General features: G+C 46.1%; 1 pseudogene; it reads right to left on the bottom strand.

Annotated features, from left to right (window-relative positions):
• Window positions 1-612: 612 nt before the first annotated feature.
• LOC132423412 (trafficking kinesin-binding protein 2 pseudogene) lies at window positions 613-18,574 on the bottom strand (annotated as a pseudogene).
• Window positions 18,575-18,850: the final 276 nt, after the last annotated feature.

The raw sequence follows: 18,850 nt of genomic DNA, 5'->3' as shown, positions 1-18,850 counted from the left end.
AAGTATACCTTTGTGTGATTTTTCTATTTCGGTTTTATTTTACAATTAGAAAGTTAAAATTAATTTTAAAAATAGATATTACAGACAACATTCTGCCAATAAGTTATAAATTTTAGATAAAATTTCTAGACATAAAAACTGATACAGATTCTTACAACTCTTAAAGAAAGTGGTTCTATAATTTAAAATCTTTCATTAAAGAAAATTCCAAAGGCAAGTTACTTCATAAACTAATTCTAATCATATGAAGAAGAAATAATTTATTTTATCCAATTCCTTCCAAAGAACAGTAAGAAACGGATTACTCACCAATTTATTTTCTATTCACTTTCTTCTTCCAAGATAAGAAAACCTGACTGAAGGAGTGTGTTGCATAACCCATTTCTTTCAACACACATTTTTTTGTTGTCTCCATATATTCATAGACTTCTCATATTATCCATTTAGCTGACCTCATCATCCAGTGCCTCAATACAGTTCCATTCCCATTCCTCTACTTTCCATATGTATCTTTCCTTTCTCTCAAGTCAGACCAGACTAAGTGAGTCAGTATGTGACTATTCCTGTGCTAATTTGTATAAGAGATCAGCTAATTGGGGAGCCTCAAGTGTCCTACATATCTGTTTTGGGTAAGGATGTACAGACTGGAGTTCCAAAACTGCCTGTCATGCCTGGAAGACTCTTAATTCTTTTTCATTCCACCCTATCTACTGCTACCTGCATTTAAATAAACAGCAGAGTCTGGTCTTTGAAGATGAATTTCCGCCTCTTGACATTTTCTATTCCTGGGCATCTGTAGTCTTTATTACTCTGGCTATCTAATCTCTTCAGCCTGTCCACTAAACTTCTCTTCAACTGGCCCCCATCAGGAGGTTTTCATGGAGGTCTTAAGCCATAAATTTCCTGGAGGAATGTTTCCGTTGATCAGGAGGCCAAAATGTTTTCAGAGGTGTGCTTGAAGCTTGAAGGGTAAAGGAGAAGGCAAGGTAAGTGAGAGGGTGGATTTCATGGAATAGAAATAATAGCCAGGGATTTGGTAGAGGCAAGAGGAGAGGGTCCTCCAAAACCAGGCTGTGATATACTTTATGAGAGATTCCTCATTCTTGTAGGAGTTTGGCCACCCCCATGATGCTACTGAAGGTTATAGTAGAATCTGGTTGGTTGGTGATGGATATTCCAATGATGAATCTATAGTACCTGGTAGGAGAATTCATAGTAGTGCTCAGAGAACTGCTGTCATCTCTTCTCCTGAAATCATAAAGGGAACCTGAGCTCCTGAGTGATTTCAGAGAGATGAAATATCCTATAGGTAGTGAGGGTGAATATTCAGTTTGAGGATGACAGACGCCTTCCTGGGTCTGAGGCTGCAACAGTAGCCAGCCCACATGCTAAAGTATGGATAGTAGCGGGACCTCTGCTACTGCTTTGATATTGAAGATTTGTTTCACTTGAAGAGGCTGCTGAACCTAAAAAATTGGTGCCCTGCTCTTCATCCTTCTCCAAATCTAAGAGGTGGAGACATCATCCTTGGTTCATCTGGGAAAGCCTTTAGTGATAATACCTGGTTGCCTGTCAAGAATAGCCCTCACATTTGGTTAAACAAGCCACTGCCAATGCTGCAGAGTTTGTGATCCTTTCAGGGGCTTGAAAATTTGGAATTATTCTGGCATAAAACCTTGAAGGGACTGGTAAGGCAGGAAATCAGAGATTTGAGAAGAATGAAAGTTTGAAATAGCTGTAGTGGAGAGTGAAATAGCTATAGCTCAGGCATTGATGAGGTACTACTTGAGGTTGGTGACCATGAACTTATAAGTTGGTAGCAATCTGATTTTTTTGTGAGACTTTATGTAAGACGCAATTTAATGATTAGAGTTTAGGCTTTTGAGCCAGAGAAACCTGGACTGTGTGACGTTTATGGGTTACTTAATGTCTCTGAGCCTCATCTCTACAATCCTTTTCTCATAGGATCGTTGGAAGAAGTAAATGAGTTATTATGTGAGAAGCACTTAGGAGAGTGCCTGATATACAGTAAGTCGTTAACAGATGTTAGTGTCAGGTCTTTATTTTCTCTAACATTGCTCAACTGGCTGAGGGCAGCAGAGGGACAGCAGAATTATCCAGGGTTAGGATTTTGCCTGACTGGTGCATAAAAGGACAGAAGGCAAAGGAGTTTAAAAGGACAGAAGGCAAAGGAGTTTAGCATGTTGACTGAAATTAATGATGCGATGAACCACAGATTAAGATGAACCATAAATCAAGAGAGAGGTAATGACAAAGAGAGTCACAGAAGTAGAAAACAAAGTTATGGTTACCAGGGGGGACAAAGGGGAGAGGGATAAATTGGGAGATTGGGATTAATATATACACACCACTATATATAAAATAGCTGATAAGGACCCACTGTATAGTGCAGGGAACTCAATATTCTGTAATGGCCTATATGGGAAAAGAATCTAAAAAAGAATAGATACATATATATGTATAACTGATTCACTTTGCTGTACACCTGAAACTAACACAACATTGTAAATTGTAAATACTCCAATAAAAATTATTTTTTAAAAAGAGGTAATGAGAGGAAGAGGTGATGGATAAGGAGAACACTACCTGGATGGGCAGGATATTTTAACGATGTTGAAGATCTGTTATAGCTGGGGTAGCTGAATAGACAAGCTGGGAGGATGGAAGAGTGTGGTCAGATAATAGGACCCTTGAGTTAGTGATTTTTCAAGGTGAAGAAAATAGGAATGATAATATCCCCACTCTGAACATAAGAGAGGTAGAAAGAGAGGAGAAGAGGTCAGGTGGCAAGAAGCCAGTGATTGGATGGCACATCCTCCTGGACAGTGAAGTCCTCCAAGGCTATGGTGGCAAGAACGGGGTTGGAGAGGAAGAAAGTGCCAGGGTTTCAGTCCTGCATGGAACTTGGTGTGTGAGAGTCCACCCTGGAGTGTCTCCACAGGGCCACATATTGTCATTATCCGTTATTAAAATCCAAAGGCCTCTAGAAGGTAACAATAGCCAACATTTACTGAATGCTTTGTGCTAGGCATTGTTTTAAGCAGTCCAGTGGTTAGGACTCACTGCCGAGGGCCCAGATCCCACATGCCGTGGAGCAACTAAGCCCGTGTGCCACAACTACTGAGCCTGTGCTCTAGAGCCCGTGAGCCACAACTACTGAGCCCACGTGTCACAACTACTGAAGCCCGCATGCCTAGAGCCTGTGCTCCACAAGAGAAGCCACTGCAATTAGAAGCCTGCACACCACAATGAAGAGTAGCCCCCACTCGCTGCAACTAGAGAAAGCCCGTGCGCAGCAACGAAGACACAACACAGCCAAAAATAAATGAGTAAATTTGTTTAAAAATAAATAAATAAAGTAAAAAATGACATAGCCATAGGACGTGACATAAACTGGTTAGAACAGATTAGGCCCAAGATGGCAGAAGATTTGACTTCCAGTGGACCTTGGGCCTCATTACACGCTTATTCTAATACATTAGCATCTAAATGACTCACCTACAGGCACCCTGATAGTTCTCAGGCTGACCATAAAAGGCCCAAGAGTGGGCTGTGGCCCAATTCGTGGAAATCCCTGCCCCTTCTCCAAAATAGTTGAAATAATCCTCCCACTTCTTAGCCTATGAAATTACGCAGCCCGTAAAAACTAACCACCCCATATTTCAAGGCCACTCTTGCCTTTTGAGATGGACCGCATTCTGTGTACGGAATGTGTTATCTCTCTCAATAAATTCACTTCTTACCTATCACTTTGCCTCTTGCTAAACTCCTTCTGTGTTTAAAGAACCTGAGCTTCATTAAGTCCTGAGACCAGGTGTGCAGTCTCAATTAAAAGACAATGAGTTCGAGTTCCAGCCCAGGGGTTCAAGTCCCAATCTGAGTTCCGACTGGTTTTGAATCCCATCTGAGTTGTGTGGTTTCAGTTCTAGCTGTCAACTATTTTCCCTTTTGGTGAGACATCTTCAGAAGTGTAATCTAATACTTAAGAGTGTGGGTTCAGAGCCAGATTACAGGGTTGAACCCTAGTTCTGTGGCAAGTTACTTATTTCTCTACCTGTTGCCGAACCCAAGTCTGTGTGCCTGATGCACACTGAGGCCAAGCAAACCAAAACGTTGGAGTTTGGAGAATAGAAATATCTACTGCAGGGCCCAGCAAGGAGAACAGGTGGCTCATGCTCAAAAGACCCAAACTCCCTGATGGCTTTCAGGGAAGGGTTTTTGGGTGAGGGCTTCAGGGGGTATGACTTTCTTTTCATTGGTTGGTGGTGAGGTAACAGGGTGGTAGTGCAGGAATCTCAATCAACCTTTGGTTCCAGCCAGTCGGGGGTCTACACGTTTGTGCTCAGCCTGACCTCCACCTGGGTGGGGGTCTTAGTTCCTGCAGAACAATTCAAAATATATGTATCAGATTGTTAATGTATATCCCTAGGACTCTGTTTTATCACTGAACTATTTGTTTGACTGCTTTTCCTTTGTTTCTGTATCCCCTTACTTCCCTAATTAGCACCTGCTTGAATCTACTCTTTGGAACTCAGGCTTAGGAGACTAAAGCCTTTTTCTACAAATAAGAAATGGGGGGGGGGGGACTTCCCTGGTGGTCCAGTGGCTAAGACTCCGCACTCCCAAAGCAGGGGGCCTTGTTCTATCCCTGGTTGGGGAACTAGATCCCACATGCATGCTGCAACTAAGAGTCTGCATGCTGCAACTAAGAGTCTGCATGCTGCAACTAAGAAGGCCACATGCCATAACTAAAACATGCCGTGATGAAGATTCCACATGCGACAACTAAGACCTGGTGCATCCTAAATAAATAAATATTAAAAAAAAAAGAAGAAGAAGAAGAAGAAGAAACAGGGGACACAGAGGGGCTTTTGTACCCAGGAGGGCCCTGCAGGCTCCTGCTCATTTCATGCCTCAGCCTCCTCATCTGTAAAATAGGAATAATGGTAAGAGTACCTGCCTCACAGGGTCCTTATGAGAATTTCACGAGTAAAGACAGTGCTGGCACATAGGAATCACTCAGAAACTGTTTCATGCCATTCTTAGATAAATTGTACTCATTTTGTACTCTCAGTTGTAGAGATGTCCCTACAGGCTATTTCTTTTCAAATGAAGTACATATTACAATAACTAGGGGTTAAGGGTCTTGTGTGGATGGGAGTTTCTCAGCACTGCATATGCCTGGCCTGCCCTGGGGCTGCGGCCGCCCTCCAGATGGAACTGGCTCAGCCAGCCCCACAGGGTGGGGGTGGGGGTTCACCCAGGCCCTCTTGACCAAGGGTGGCACTCAGGGTCCCTCTGAGGGGTGGGCCTGGAAGAGTGTTACCAAACCAAACTTGGGTCCACTCACCTGTCCTGGGCTTTGTTTGTTGGAAGATTTTTAATCACAGTTTCAATTTCATTATTTGTTATTGGTCTGTTTATATTTTCTATTTCTTCCTGGTTCAATCTTGGAAGGTTGTACTTTTCTAAGAATTTGTCCATTTCTTCCAGGTTGTCCATTTTATTGGCATATAGTTGCTTGTAGTAATCTCTCATGATCCTTTGTATTTCTGCAGTGTCAGTTGTTACTTTTCCTTTTCTAATTCTGTTGATTTTAGTCTTCTCCCTTTTTTTCTTGATGAGTCTGACTAATGGTTTATCAATTTTGTTTATCTTCTCAAAGAACCAGCTTTTAGTTTTATTGATCTTTGCTATTGTTTCCTTCATTTCTTTTTCATTTATTTCTGATCTGATCTTTATGATTTCTTTTATTCTACTAACATTGGGTTTTTTTTGTTCTTCCTTCTCTAATCGCTTTAGGTGTAAGGTTAGGTGGTTGATTTGAGTTGTTTCTGTTTCTTGAGGTAGGATTGTATTGCTATAAACATCCCTCTTAGAACTGCTTTTGCTGCACCCCATAGGTTTTTGGTCATTGTGTTTTCATTGTCATTTGTTTCTAGGTATTTTTTGATTTCCTCTTTGATTTCTTCCGTGATCTCTTGGTTATTTAGTAGCATATTGTTTAGCCTTCATGTGTTTGTATGTATTTATTTTTTCAGTTTTTTTCCTGTAATTGATACCGAGTCTCATAGCCTTGTGATCAGAAAAGATATTTGATATGATTTCAATTTTCTTAAATTTACCAAGGCTTGATTTGTGACCCAAGATATGGTCTATCCTGGAGCTTGTCTGCTCACCCGCCGGGGCAGGCGGGGTCTGGGAGCTGAGGCTTGGGCTTCAGTCTGGTCGCAGGGAGAGAACTGGGGTTGGCGGCGTGAACACAGCCTGAAGGGGTTAGTGCACCATGGCTAGCCGGGAGGGAGCCCGGGAAAAAGTCTGGACCTGCCGAAGAGGCAAGAGACTTTTTCTTCCCTCTTTGTTTCCTGGTGCGCGAGGAGAGGGGATTCAGAGCGCTGCTTAAAGGAGCTCCAGAGACGGGCACGAGCCGCGGCTATCAGCACAGACCCCAGAGACGGGCATGAGACGCTAAGGCTGCTGCTGCCGCCACCAAGAAGCCTGTGTGCAAGCACAGGTTACTATCCACGCCTCCCCTCCTGGGAGCCTGTGCAGCCCGCCACTGCCAGGGTCCTGTGATCCAGGGACAACTTCCCTGGGAGAACACATGGTGCGCCTCAGGCTGGTGCAATGTCACACTGGCCTCTGCCGCCACAGGCTCACGCTGCATCCGTAACCCTCCCTCCCCACCAGCCTGAGTGAGCCAGAGCCCCCAAATCAGCTGCTCCTTTAACCCTGTCCTGTCTGAGCAAAGAACAGACGCCCTCAGGAGACCTACACGCAGAGGCGGGGCCAACCAAAGCTGAACCCTGCGAGCTGTGTGAACAAAGAAGGGAAAGGGAGATTTCTCCCAGCAGCCTCAGGAGCAGCGGATTAAATCTCCACAATCAACTTGATGTACCCTGCATCTGTGGAATACCTGAATAGACAACGAATCATCCCAAATTGAGGAGGTGGACTTTGACAGCAAGATATATTACTTTTTCCCCTTTTCCTCTTTTTGTGAGTGTGTATGTGTATGCTTCTGTGTGAGATTTTGTCTGTATAGCTTTGCTTTCACCATTTGTCCTAGGGTTCTGTCCATCCGTTTTGTTTTGTTTACTTTAAAAAAAATTTTTTTCTTAATAATTATTTTTTATTTTAATAATTTTATTTTATTTTATCTTACTTTATTTTACTTTATCTTCCTTCCTTCCTTCCTTCCTTCCTTCCTTCCTTCCTTCCTTCCTTTCTTTTCTTTCTTCCTTCCTTCCTTCCTTCCTTCCTTCCTTCCTTTCTTTTCTTTCTTCCTTCCTTCCTTCCTTCCTTCCTTCCTTCCTTCCCTTCTTCCTTCCTTCCTTCCTTCCTTCCTTCCTTCCTTCCTTCCTTCCTTCCTTTCTTTCTTTCTTTCTTTCTTTCTTTCTTTCTTTCTTTCTTTCTTTCTTTCTTTCTTTCTTTCTTTCTTCCTTTCTTCTTTTTCTCCCTTTTATTCTGAGCCGTGTGGATGAAAGGCTCTTGGGGCTCCAGCCAGGAGTCAGTGTTGTGCCTCTGAGGTAGGAGAGCCAGCTTCAGGACACTGGTCCACAAAAGACCTCCCAGCTCCACATAATATCAAATGGCGAAAATCTCCTAGAGATCTCCATCTCAACACCAGCACCCAGCTTCACTCAACGACCAGCAAGCTACAGTGCTGGACATCCTATGCCAAACAACTAGCAAGATAGGAACACAACCCCACCCATTAGCAGAGAGGCTGCCTAAAATCATAATAAGTCCACAGACACCCCAAAACACACCACCAGACATGGACCTGCCCACCAGAAAGACAAGATCCAGCTTCATCCACCGGAACACAGGCACCAGTCCCCTCCACCAGGAAGCCTACACAACCCACTGAACCAACCTTAGCCACTGGGGACAGACACCAAAAACAACGGCAACTACGAACCCGCAGCCTGTGAAAACGAGACCCCAAACACAGTAAGATAAGCAAAATGAGAAGACAGATAAACACACAGCAGATGAAGGAGCAAAGTAAAAACCCACCAGACCTAACAAATGAAGAGGAAATAGGCAGTCTACCTGAAAAAGAATTCAGAATAATGATAGTAAAGATGATCCAAAATATTGGAAATAGAATAGTGAAAATGCAAGAAACGTTTAACGAGGACCTAGAAGAACTAAAGAGGAAACAAGCAATGATGAACAACACAATCAATGAAATTAAAAATTCTCGGGGCTTCCCTGGTGGCGCAGTGGTTGAGAGTCCGCCTGCCTATGCAGGGGACACGGGTTCATGCCCTGGTCCAGAAAGATCCCACATGCTGCGGAGCGGCTGGGCCCATGAGCCATGTCCGCTGAGCCTTCGCGTCCGGAGGCTGTGCTCCGAGATGGGAGAGGCCACAACAGTGAGAGGCCTGCATAATGCAAAAAAAAAAAAAAAAAAAAAAAAATTCTCTAGAAGGGATCAATAGCAGAATAACTGAGGCGGAAGAACGGACAAGTGACCTGGAAGATAAAATAGTGGAAATAACTACTGCAGAGCAGAATAAAGAAAAAAGAATGAAAAGAACTGAGGACTGTCTCAGAGACCTCTGGGACAACATTAAATGCACCAACATTCGAATTATAGGGGTTCCAGAAGAAGAAGAGAAAAAGAAAGGGACTGAAAAAATATTTGAAGAGATTATAGTTGAAAACTTCCCTAATATGGGAAAGGAAATAGTTAATCAAGTCCAGGAAGCACAGAGAGTCCCATACAGGATAAATCCAAGGAGAAACACACCAAGACACATATTAATCAAACTATCAAAAATTAAATACAAAGAAAACATATTAAAAGCAGCAAGGGAAAAACAACAAATAACATACAAGGGAATCCCCATAAGGTTAACAGCTGATCTTTCAGCAGAAACTCTGCAAGCCAGAAGGGAGTGGCAGGACATATTTAAAGTGATGAAGGAGAAAAACTCTACCCAGCAAGGATCTTATTCAGATTTGACAGAGAAATCAAAATACCCTCCCTGATGGGTTTCAGGAAAGCACTTTTAAAGGCCAGGTGAAGGAGGGGTGTCCCAGGGCATGTGATCAGCTTGTGCACACTTCTGATTGGTTGATGGTGAGGTAACAGGGCAGGGGTTAACATTATCAATCCTCAGACTCCTGTAGGTCTGGGGTCTACAGTGTTCATGGTCACCAAGTGGTTAATTTCTTTCATTTGGTGGGGGTTTTTGCATCTGTAAAACAACGCAGGAAATGTGTGTCAGATATTATCTAGGTACTTCAGAGAGGAGCTAAAGCAGAGGATATGGGGGAGGAGTCTGTCCCGGGAAGGCCCTGTAGGGTTCTGCTGGGTTACAAGAGAAGATGGGCAGTATCCATCAGCTTCCTGGCCTTCGAGTGAGGAAGCAAGTCTGAAGGCTCCTGGCTGTGTAACCTCAGACCTGGGTCACCTCACAAGCCAGAGATCCCTTATGTGTAAGGAACACAGTGGGCAGAGTCTTACGTAGTTCATAGGAAGGTCCTGAGGACAAAGAGAGAGGAAGCTATATGAAGATTCTGAGACCAGAAATTAAAAGTTCAGCATGGTGTAATCTCAGCTGTGGCCTTTCAACCCCGCTGGCTTCCCTGGCTGCCTGGGGCTCCCAAGAGAGAATGGGCTGTGAGCCGGGGCTCTGACGTGCAGAGAGCCCTGGGGACAAAGCGAGAGGTGGGGAGGATGTTCTGGGCTCCTGCAGACCAGTGACACCCAAGGTCTGGGAGGCTTCTGGCCTTGCCCAGGGCAAGCTTCCTGGAGAATGTGGAATGAGCCTGGGAGCTAAGGTGTCTGCCCCACAGAGAAAGACGCCCCTGCCCCCAGGGGAGGCCAGAGGTGTGAGGCTGGAAGTTGTTGAGACAAGTTAGCAGCTGGCTGCTTCAGGAGAGCTGGGCCCCAGGCGCTGAGATCAGGAACGCGACTGTGGTCTGCAGCACCTCCGGAATGCAGCCCCACAAATCCCAGCTCAGCCTGGAGGGAACACTCAGTGCCCAGCCCACGAGGGGGGCCACCCCCTTAGGGCAGTCAGGCATGGCCTGGGGGACGCAGAACGTGCCCCTTAGGAGCTCCTGGGAACCTTGCCTAGGGCCTGACACCCTGGGGATTGGCCAGTGGCCCCAAGGCTCCCAGCTTCCTCCTCAAAAGCCCACCTCCCTCCTCAGTTTAAGAGACACAAGTCAGGTGGTACAGGTGCCGGAAAACACTCTCTTGAGAACAAAAAGAACCAAAGCAACTTGGACAAAGAGGACTTTGGAAGCCGTTAGGGAAACATTGAGCTGGTGCTTGATGAAAGGCACTATGTAAATGCCGCACATTGGAGTGATTATCCTTGTCAGAAAAACATAAACGAGCAAAATGTTTTTGAAAGCCACCTGATTTAAGTCTTTGAATCATACTCATATGCGCCAGCAAAATGCAAATGCCATTGGTTCTTGGAATCTGTGTCCTTTCCTTTACTTGTGAGACTATTATTATGAAAGGCTTCTAGAGTCTGCCCACTTCCTTTAGGAAAAAGACACCTTTTGTAATTAATCTGACTACAATGGATTACCCTCAGGTGTGGCATCTGGGAGAAATGAAAGAAGCTCAGAGCTCCCCCAGAGGAACCGAGGATTGAGAGATGGGGGTGGGGATTAATAGAAAGAGTAAATGGCAGCAAACTATTATATATAGGATGGATAAACAATAAGGTTCTACTGTATCCTATGATAAACCATAATGGAAAAGAATATGAAAAAGAATGCATATATATGTATAACCGAATCACTGTTCTGTACACCTGAAACTAACACAACATTGTAAATCAACTATGTTCCAATAAAATAAATTTATAAAAGAGTAAATGGCAGACATGCGGGCAGCACCTGGAATATGTCCACAGCCACCAGTGGTCGCCTGCCACTTGTGCTGCACAGGGACACCTCCTGTGGGTCTGACCTTTCAGATATTACTTCTCATAAGTAACCATCAGATCAAACCACCCAGTGCTGGGCATGGAAAATCTGGCTCCCAAGAAGGGGTTTATGGGCCATGATGAGGAGACGGACGGGGCAGAGCTCAGAAGTGGCTTTGGTGAGAAGCTCTGTGCTCTGGCTTTACCAATAAGTGGAAATGTTACCAAATTGGTTGACTGGACCCACACCAGGGCCCTAGCCCAGGCCAAGACCCCCTGTCTCAGCCAGGGAGGTTCTTTTTCCCGTTAGATTTGCCCAGCCAATAACAAAACCAAAGCTGAGACTGGAATAGCACAAGCTTTATTCAAGGGCCAAAGAATGGAGAAGTGGGAAACTAGTTCACAAATCGACTTCTCAACCCAATTTGGGCAGAGACATCAAGTATATAGGATGGTCGAGGTAAAAGGGAGGGAATTAGAAAGAGGGGTGAATATTCATGACTAATCTGAGAACAGGGGTGTGGTTTGGACCCCAGTTTGATGCAGCTCTCCTTTTCAGTCCTTGTATGGGCCTTTCTGGTTGTCATGGCAACTGTCAACACTCTTGGCGCTGGTGGGTGTGTCATGTAGCACGTTAATGGATTACAGTGAGCATATAATGAGGCTCAAGGTCTACTGAAAGTCAAATCTTCTGCCATTTTGGGCCTAGCTGGTTCTAACTGGTTCTTGTTTCTCTTTGCATCTTCCTTCTGAAACTTAGATAAGAGTAATAGTTTCCATTTGAGGGTGGGGTAGGGGAATGATTCAAGGCAATAGCCTTGGTGAGATAGGAGGGAAAGGGACAGGACACACACGCTATATAATGAAGAAGGAGTATAGTTGTTGGGATGCAATAAAGACTGGCTGGAACCAAGGTGGCTTCGACAATAGCCTGCATTGACTTTTAGCTCATTATACCTTCATTGTAATACCAAAAATCACCCCCCCTTATGCCATGACAGTTCCAAGGAGGAACATTAAAAGGCCAAAAAGTGGGCAGTGGCCCATTTCCTGGGAAGTCCCCACCCTACCCCGAAATAGCAAGAATATCCCTCCCACTCCTTAGCTTATGAAATCATTAAACCCATAAAAACCTTCCACCCCACCACACGGGGCCTGCTCTCACTTTCTGAGATGACCACATTCTACCTATATGGAACGTGTTTTCTCTAAATAAACTTGCTTTCCCTTTACTCTAGCTTTTGTTCTTGAATTGTTTCCTTCGGGAAGCCAAGGACCTTCCCTTGGTGGTCTGTCCTAAGGACTCCTGCAGGTCCTAGTATGTGACATTTCCCTCTCCTGCAACATTGGTAACAGAAACACACTCTGTTTACCCCAACACAGCCCAGAGCACTTTCTCCCCAGCGGTGGGCTTTTGCCTTCCTGACAACCACTATCCAGAATGACAGAGCTTCATGCTGCCTCCTCAGAGATTACAGCCAGGCTGGTGCTGAAAGCTCGGCCTCTCTGCACCGGGTGCAGAATTGAATCTTGGAAACAGAGTTTTGGGTGAAGTAGAAGAGGATAGGTTTATTGCTTTGACAGGCAAAGGGGACACAGCGGGCTCGTGCTTCGAAAAACTATGTGTCCCAACTCAGGAGGAGGAGGATTTGATGAGGAGTTTTATAGCAATACTTCAAGGGTGGGGTTGCTGACAAGACGAGGGTGTGTGCAGGGTCTCAGGTGGTTGGTCTCCTAACCTTGATGAGCTTCTCTGGTCGCTTTAATCTTGCCTCAGGTGGCTTCCTGGATGCTCCTCTCTTGACTAGCAACTGTTTGAATCCGCCCTTTGGAACTCAGGGAACGTCGTGGAGGCTAGAGAGTCTTGCCTACAAGAAAGGGGGGACAAAAAGAGGCTTCCATGTGCAGGAGCCCACAGCTCTCCCTGCCCGGTTCCAAGGCTACCTCCTCAGTTTACAGTTCAGGAACCGGGGTTAATGTGGTGCCCAGGGTCGTCCAGGTGCAGGCAGGATGAGGACCAGAACCCGCACCTCCAGATGCCAGTCTGAAGAGCATGACACCGCACTGCTTCATTTCTATACCCGCTCTCGCCCCTTTGCTGTGGGGAAAGGGTCCGGTACTCTCGTCCATGCTCACCCAGGTGTAAATGTCTAAGAGAAGGTGTGCGTTAGGCACAGCAAGTGGGTAAGCAAAGGATTGAGGGAGGCAAAGGTCAGGGATTGGAGATGGAGAGCCCAAGTTCAGGTGCTGTTTACTAGCCAGGGGTGTCTTTCCAACAACAGTAATAATGATCTCTGCAAATCTGTTTGCGAATTTTTAAAGAGGGAAACAAAAGAGTTGTGAAGTCTAAATGAGGTGTTCTGGGGAATTCCCTGGCAGTCTAGTGGTTAGGACTCTTGCGCTTTCACTGCCAAGGGCGCTGGTTCAATCTCTGTTTGGGGAACTAAGATCCCACAAACCTTATGGCCTGGCCAAAAAAAGAAAAAAAAGAAGAAAAAAAGAACTTGGTAAATGAGATATTTCTGAAGAGCACTTTAAAAGTTAGACAGGTGTGCAAATACAAGATATAAAGAGGGCTTCCCTGGTGGCGCAGTGGTTGAGAGTCCGCCTGCGGATGCAGGGGACGCGGGTTCGTGCCCTGGTCCGGGAAGATCCCACATGCCGCGGAGCGGCTGGGCCCGTGAGCCATGGCCGCTGAGCCTGCGCGTCCGGAGCCTGTGCTCCGCAACGGGAGAGGCCACAGTGAGAGGCCCGCGTACCACACACACACACACACACAAAATATATATATATAAAGGGATTATCTTATCAGGAACAGCCAAAAAGCATGATTCTTCTGGGCCAGAAAACTCTCTGGGCAAGGGACCATCACAAAACATCATCAGCATCATGATTATTATTTTAACTATTATCTGTGAGGGACTGCCACAGGGGATGTAAAATGGTTTCAGTCTAAAAAATACCTGGGCAAACGTAAGATTTTTGAAGCAATGTGGCTGTGTGGCCGTGGGAGCCGTCTGTATCCTCATGACAACTCCGGGCCTCCTCAGCGAAGCCTGGAGTCGGCTTCTTTCTTCTGAAGAGCACTGGCGCCCTCTAGTGGACACTGCTGAGAGAACTACCGCAGCGCCGCAGAGGCTCAATGGCTCGGAGGCCGCTAGGGGCGCTGCAGATAGGCCGCACTGCTGGAGCCCAGGGAGGGGCTCCCAGACATTTGGACAGATGTTAGCGACAGGCGGTTAGGTTTTTCTGTCTGTTAATGTGCTTAGAATGGGGTCTACAGGTTTATAAATACAGGCAAAGCTTATAGGTTCGTTCCTGATCATTTAAAACATGCAATAATCTCTGATTAATTATCAAGGCACAAGCTCCTGTTTGTTCCAGGAGTAGCAAAAGCATTTGCTAAACAAATTAAACCTGTAATTCCTTCACACCCAGCTGTCTTTCTGCTCTTAAAGTCCTTGAATGCCTTGAGAGGGAGTTTGGAAGAAGCAAGTGGAGAGGGAAGGAAGGGCATGGAGGACAGGGAGCCCCTCACCTCCTACCATCGCTCACTGGATGTCCAGGGTGGGCTCTGGGCACTGGTAGGAGGCGGGGGCCTGGAGGCCATCACAGGGAGGATCAGGCATCATGTCTCTCCTGCAGGACAGGTGACTTATGAGCTTCAGGCAGAGCTGTGGTCCCTACTGCAGGCCGAATCCCCTGGGTGCAGCCAGGGGAAGGGTCTCTTTGGGGGAAGCACTGCCCTGTCTCTGACGTATGGAGGCTCCTGGCACTCACAGAATCTTTCTCTTGATCTGCTCCCCTGGCTCCTCCAGCAAGAAAGGAGATGCCGAGGAGGTCTCTGGGGGTCAGAATCCAGGAATCCTGTCTTGTACAAGCGCCTCACCCAGTAACCCATCCTCTGCCTCCAGCCCTTTATCCTTTCACCTGAGCCACCCACTAAGAGCTCTGACCCCCCTTCCTGCACAGTAGGCCTTGATGGTCCAGAAAACCGGAGCTCAAGGCTATGGCATCCAAAAATTTGTTCCCTTTTCCTCGGGTGAAGAAAGAGCTGGATCATTCCTTCCTGCCGCTAGAGTGGGCTGAATCCTCAGGCATTCAGGAAAAGAAGTGAAAACAAGGCAGCTGATTTCCAAATTAAACCAGAGTGAAATTCATACTAAGCTATACTATTAATACATTTAAAAAGCTTTTATTGGGCCTCCCTGGTGGTGCAGTGGTTAGGAGTCCACCTGCCAATGCAGGGGTCACGGGTTCAAGCCCTGGTCCAGGAGGATCCCACATGCCACAGAGCAACTAAGCCCGCGCGCCACAACTACTGAGCCTGCGCTCTAGAGCCTGTGAGCCACAACTACTGAAGCCTGTGCGCCTAGAGCCCGTGCTCCGCAACAAGAGAAGCCACTGCAATGAGAAGCCCGCACACCGCAACGAAGAGTAGTTCCCACTCGGCGCATCTAGAGAAAGCCCGCGCGCAGCAACGAAGACCCGACGCAGCCAAAAATAAATTAAATTTTTAAAAAAGGTTTTATTTATTGAGTGTCTACTATACACTGGGCACTTCAAATTCAATATTTCTAATCCTTACAACAACCCAGCAAGTAAGTTTTATTTTCTCTATTTTCTACGTGAGGAAATTGAGAATCAGGGAGGTTAAATGCCGTGCCACAAGCCACACAGCTATAGATAATCAAGCTAGGCAGGTTATGTTTTGGTAATAAATAACCCCCACATTCCAGTGGCTTATGTTAAGCCGGTAGTGGTTTATTTCTCACAGACATCAAGTCCATCGCTCTCCTCTGCCCTGTCCTGGCTCTGAAATCCAGACTGGTGGAGCTGCTAGCCTCGGGGCATCGCTGGGTGCTGGGTCAGAGGCTAGAGGGCTCTGGAGGGTCCCTGCTGGCATGCAGGGCACAGCTCCCTGGCCCAACAAGTGACTCAGCCCCCCCAATTGCAGTCTACATGTGCTCAGGAGTCAGAGGCCTGAACTACTGGGCAGCAGCCTTAGAGACAGGGAGCTGTCCCTGCCTATGCCTCCTTTCCCCTCTGGGGCTCACTCTGTCTCTCTGTCTCCCCGCCTTCCTTCTCCTGTCCCCCTGCTTCTCTCTGCATCCTAACACTGCTCATAATTTTCTCGTGGGTTAGCCAAGAAATAAAAACAAGTTCTCAGGGTGTACACAATTTATTCCAAAAGTCATTAAATACAACTGACAATGGTACACTTGATAGAATTTGTCACTGACTGAAAATTCACAGGACAACAGGTCTACTTGGCCAAGTTTATAGAATTTGATTAGAAAAAATGGTCACAAAAGAAAATTCACAATTGCAGATGCTCTAATGGGTAGAACATATGGATCAGAAGTTGATGATGAATCAACTTTTTTAAAAAAAATAAATTTATTTATTTTATTTGTTTATTTTTGGCTGCATTGTGTCTTCGTTGCTGCGCATGGGCTTTCTCTAGTTGTGGCGAGCGGGAGCTACTCTTCATTGCGGTGCATGGGCTTCTCATTGTGGTGGCTTCTCTTGCTGTGGAGCACAGGCTCTAGGCATGCGGGCTCGAGTAGTTGTGGCACACGGGCTCAGTAGTTGTGGCTCGTGGGCTCTAGAGCGCAGGCTCAGTAGTTGTCGCGCACGGGCTTAGTTGCTCCGCGGCATGTGGGATCTTCCTGGACCAGGGCTCGAACCTATGTCCCCTGCATTGGCAGGCGGATTCTTAACCACTGCGTCACGAGGGAAGCCTGATGAATCAACTTTGATGTAAAATGTAAGTGGGAAAGAATTGTTGCCAATGAATTTCAAGACTGTAAAAATGAAAAATGGAAAAACTTGGAAACCATTTAACTGCACAATAGGGAAAATGCATTAATTAAATTGGATTAAAGGAGTTTGCTCTGAAAAATGCTTGCTCAGTGAAAATGCATCAACATTTCCATCTTCTGTGACCTCTGTGGCCAGGTCAGTGACTTCCTGGCTCACAGCCCCTGGTGCCTCTGTGAATGTCACCGACCCTCTTTGGCCTTATTTACATGTAGAACTCCAGTTCCAAGTATTGAACCTGGAACTCCACCTCTTTGCACACAATCTCTTAATTTGCCGCTGCTCCATTCACTATATCACTCCCCTTGTACAGATCACTTTCCCTCCCTACATGCTTCCGTTCCCGTGGGCCCGTCTCCAGCTCACTTCTCTTCTATGTGCTCTCCCTAGGCAATTTCAAACCATCTCATATATTTACTGCTACTTTGTGCTGATGACTGCAGAATTGACATCCTTAACTGTAACAGTCAGGCTTCTTAGCTTTAAACAACAAAAAGACTGATTAGCTTGAGCAGAAAAAGGCAATTTACTGGAAAGATACTAAATTTCTCAAGAATTGACCAGAAAGCTGAGGAGATTAGGCTTAGAAAATGAGCAGGAATCAGAGGTCAGAACCTCTGACCCCACCAGGGTCACAACACTAGGGTGGTCAGGTTAGGACCTGCTGTCCCCTCAGGCTGCTGGCACTACTGCCCCTGGACGTGGGGAGCACCACTGAGTTACCTGAGGGGGTTCTAACTGCCCTGCCTCTTTGTGTCACTTGCCCAGAGTTGAGCTACATTTAGGCAACCTGCCCACGCTCTGGCTACCAGGGTGAGGGGGGAATTGGCATCTGGTTTGTTGGGGGGAGGTGCCCTCCCTCTCACCACGATCCGTGCTGCGGCAGATTCTGCAAACATAGGAAGTGGAATCAGGGCCACAGAGCCCACAAAGCCTAAAAGTAGTTACCAGCTGGTCCTTTACATAAAAGGTGTGTGGACTAGAGGGAAGCCCGCATGCCGCAATGAAGGCCCAATGCAGCCATAAATAAATAAATAAATATTAAAAAAAAAAAAAAAGGTGTGCGGACCTCTGCTTTAGAGGTTGAACAGTCACAGACTTGAAGTTGGACCGGTCACGAGAATTTTCAGGTCAGGCTTGTGTTGTCTTTGGCCTTCTGTCTATTTGCTTCTGGTTAGTTGCAGGTACAAGTACCAACGTCCACCTCTCTTGTCTAGACATAGATTTTTAAGTCGGAAAGCTCTGGCCATTTGCCTACTGACCTTCGTGCTCAGTTCATTCCTAAGCCCATGCCCTGTTTAATGGCAGTTATCTTGAGGCCGTCGGAAACACCTGGTTTGTAGGGGAAATCAGTGCCCCTACATTCTGGGCCATTGGGTGGTTCTCTTGTCATGGAGAGAGATCTCGAAGGGAGATGCTTGAGAAAAGTTAGGGCCATGTCCCAGACCTGTTTCCTGCTACAAGGCTAGCTCTTAATTTAGAAATGCTTCACTTCAGTGACTCGAATCAGTGAGCTTTGTTTTTGACTCACAAAAGCCCCATGTTCTCAGACTCTCAGGCAACTTCAAGCACAGGCTGCAGGCAGAGTTGTACTGCCTTCCACCCGTCACTGCAAACTGCCTAGGTTTCCCCTAGATTATTCTAAAAGGGACAAAGAGTACCCCAAATACGCCAATATTCTGATTGTTTCCCTCAACGATTTCTTCTGAACCACAGGCTGGGTTCACACCTCCCAATGTGTTGTAGGTGACAATCTGACCAAACGTCTTGCCGTGGCATAACAAACATCCCCGGTTTTCCAGCATGCCATGATCCTTTCCTGCCATCTGCTAAATCAGGGCCATGCTTTTAGGTTCCCACATCTAGACAACATAGGATACAGATTTTCCTGGGTGTAAGAGAGACCCCAAACAACAGTGACTAAGATAGAAGTGATCCATTTCTCATGTCACTGTCTAAAGGCAGGCAGTCTAGGGCTGGTACAGCAGCTCTGCTTTAAGAGGTTGTCTAGAGACCTAAACTCTGTCTTGTTGCTCCACCCTGCCTCGGGTGTTGCTCCCCAGTCCATTTTTCATGCCAGAGGGTGGAGGGAGTGAACATGG

Source organism: Delphinus delphis, chromosome 1 (assembly GCF_949987515.2).
Source record: "Delphinus delphis chromosome 1, mDelDel1.2, whole genome shotgun sequence".
NCBI classification, from domain to species: Eukaryota; Metazoa; Chordata; class Mammalia; order Artiodactyla; family Delphinidae; genus Delphinus; species Delphinus delphis.
Note: the sequence above shows the minus strand (reverse complement) of the source record. Positions and strands in the feature narration are given on the sequence as shown.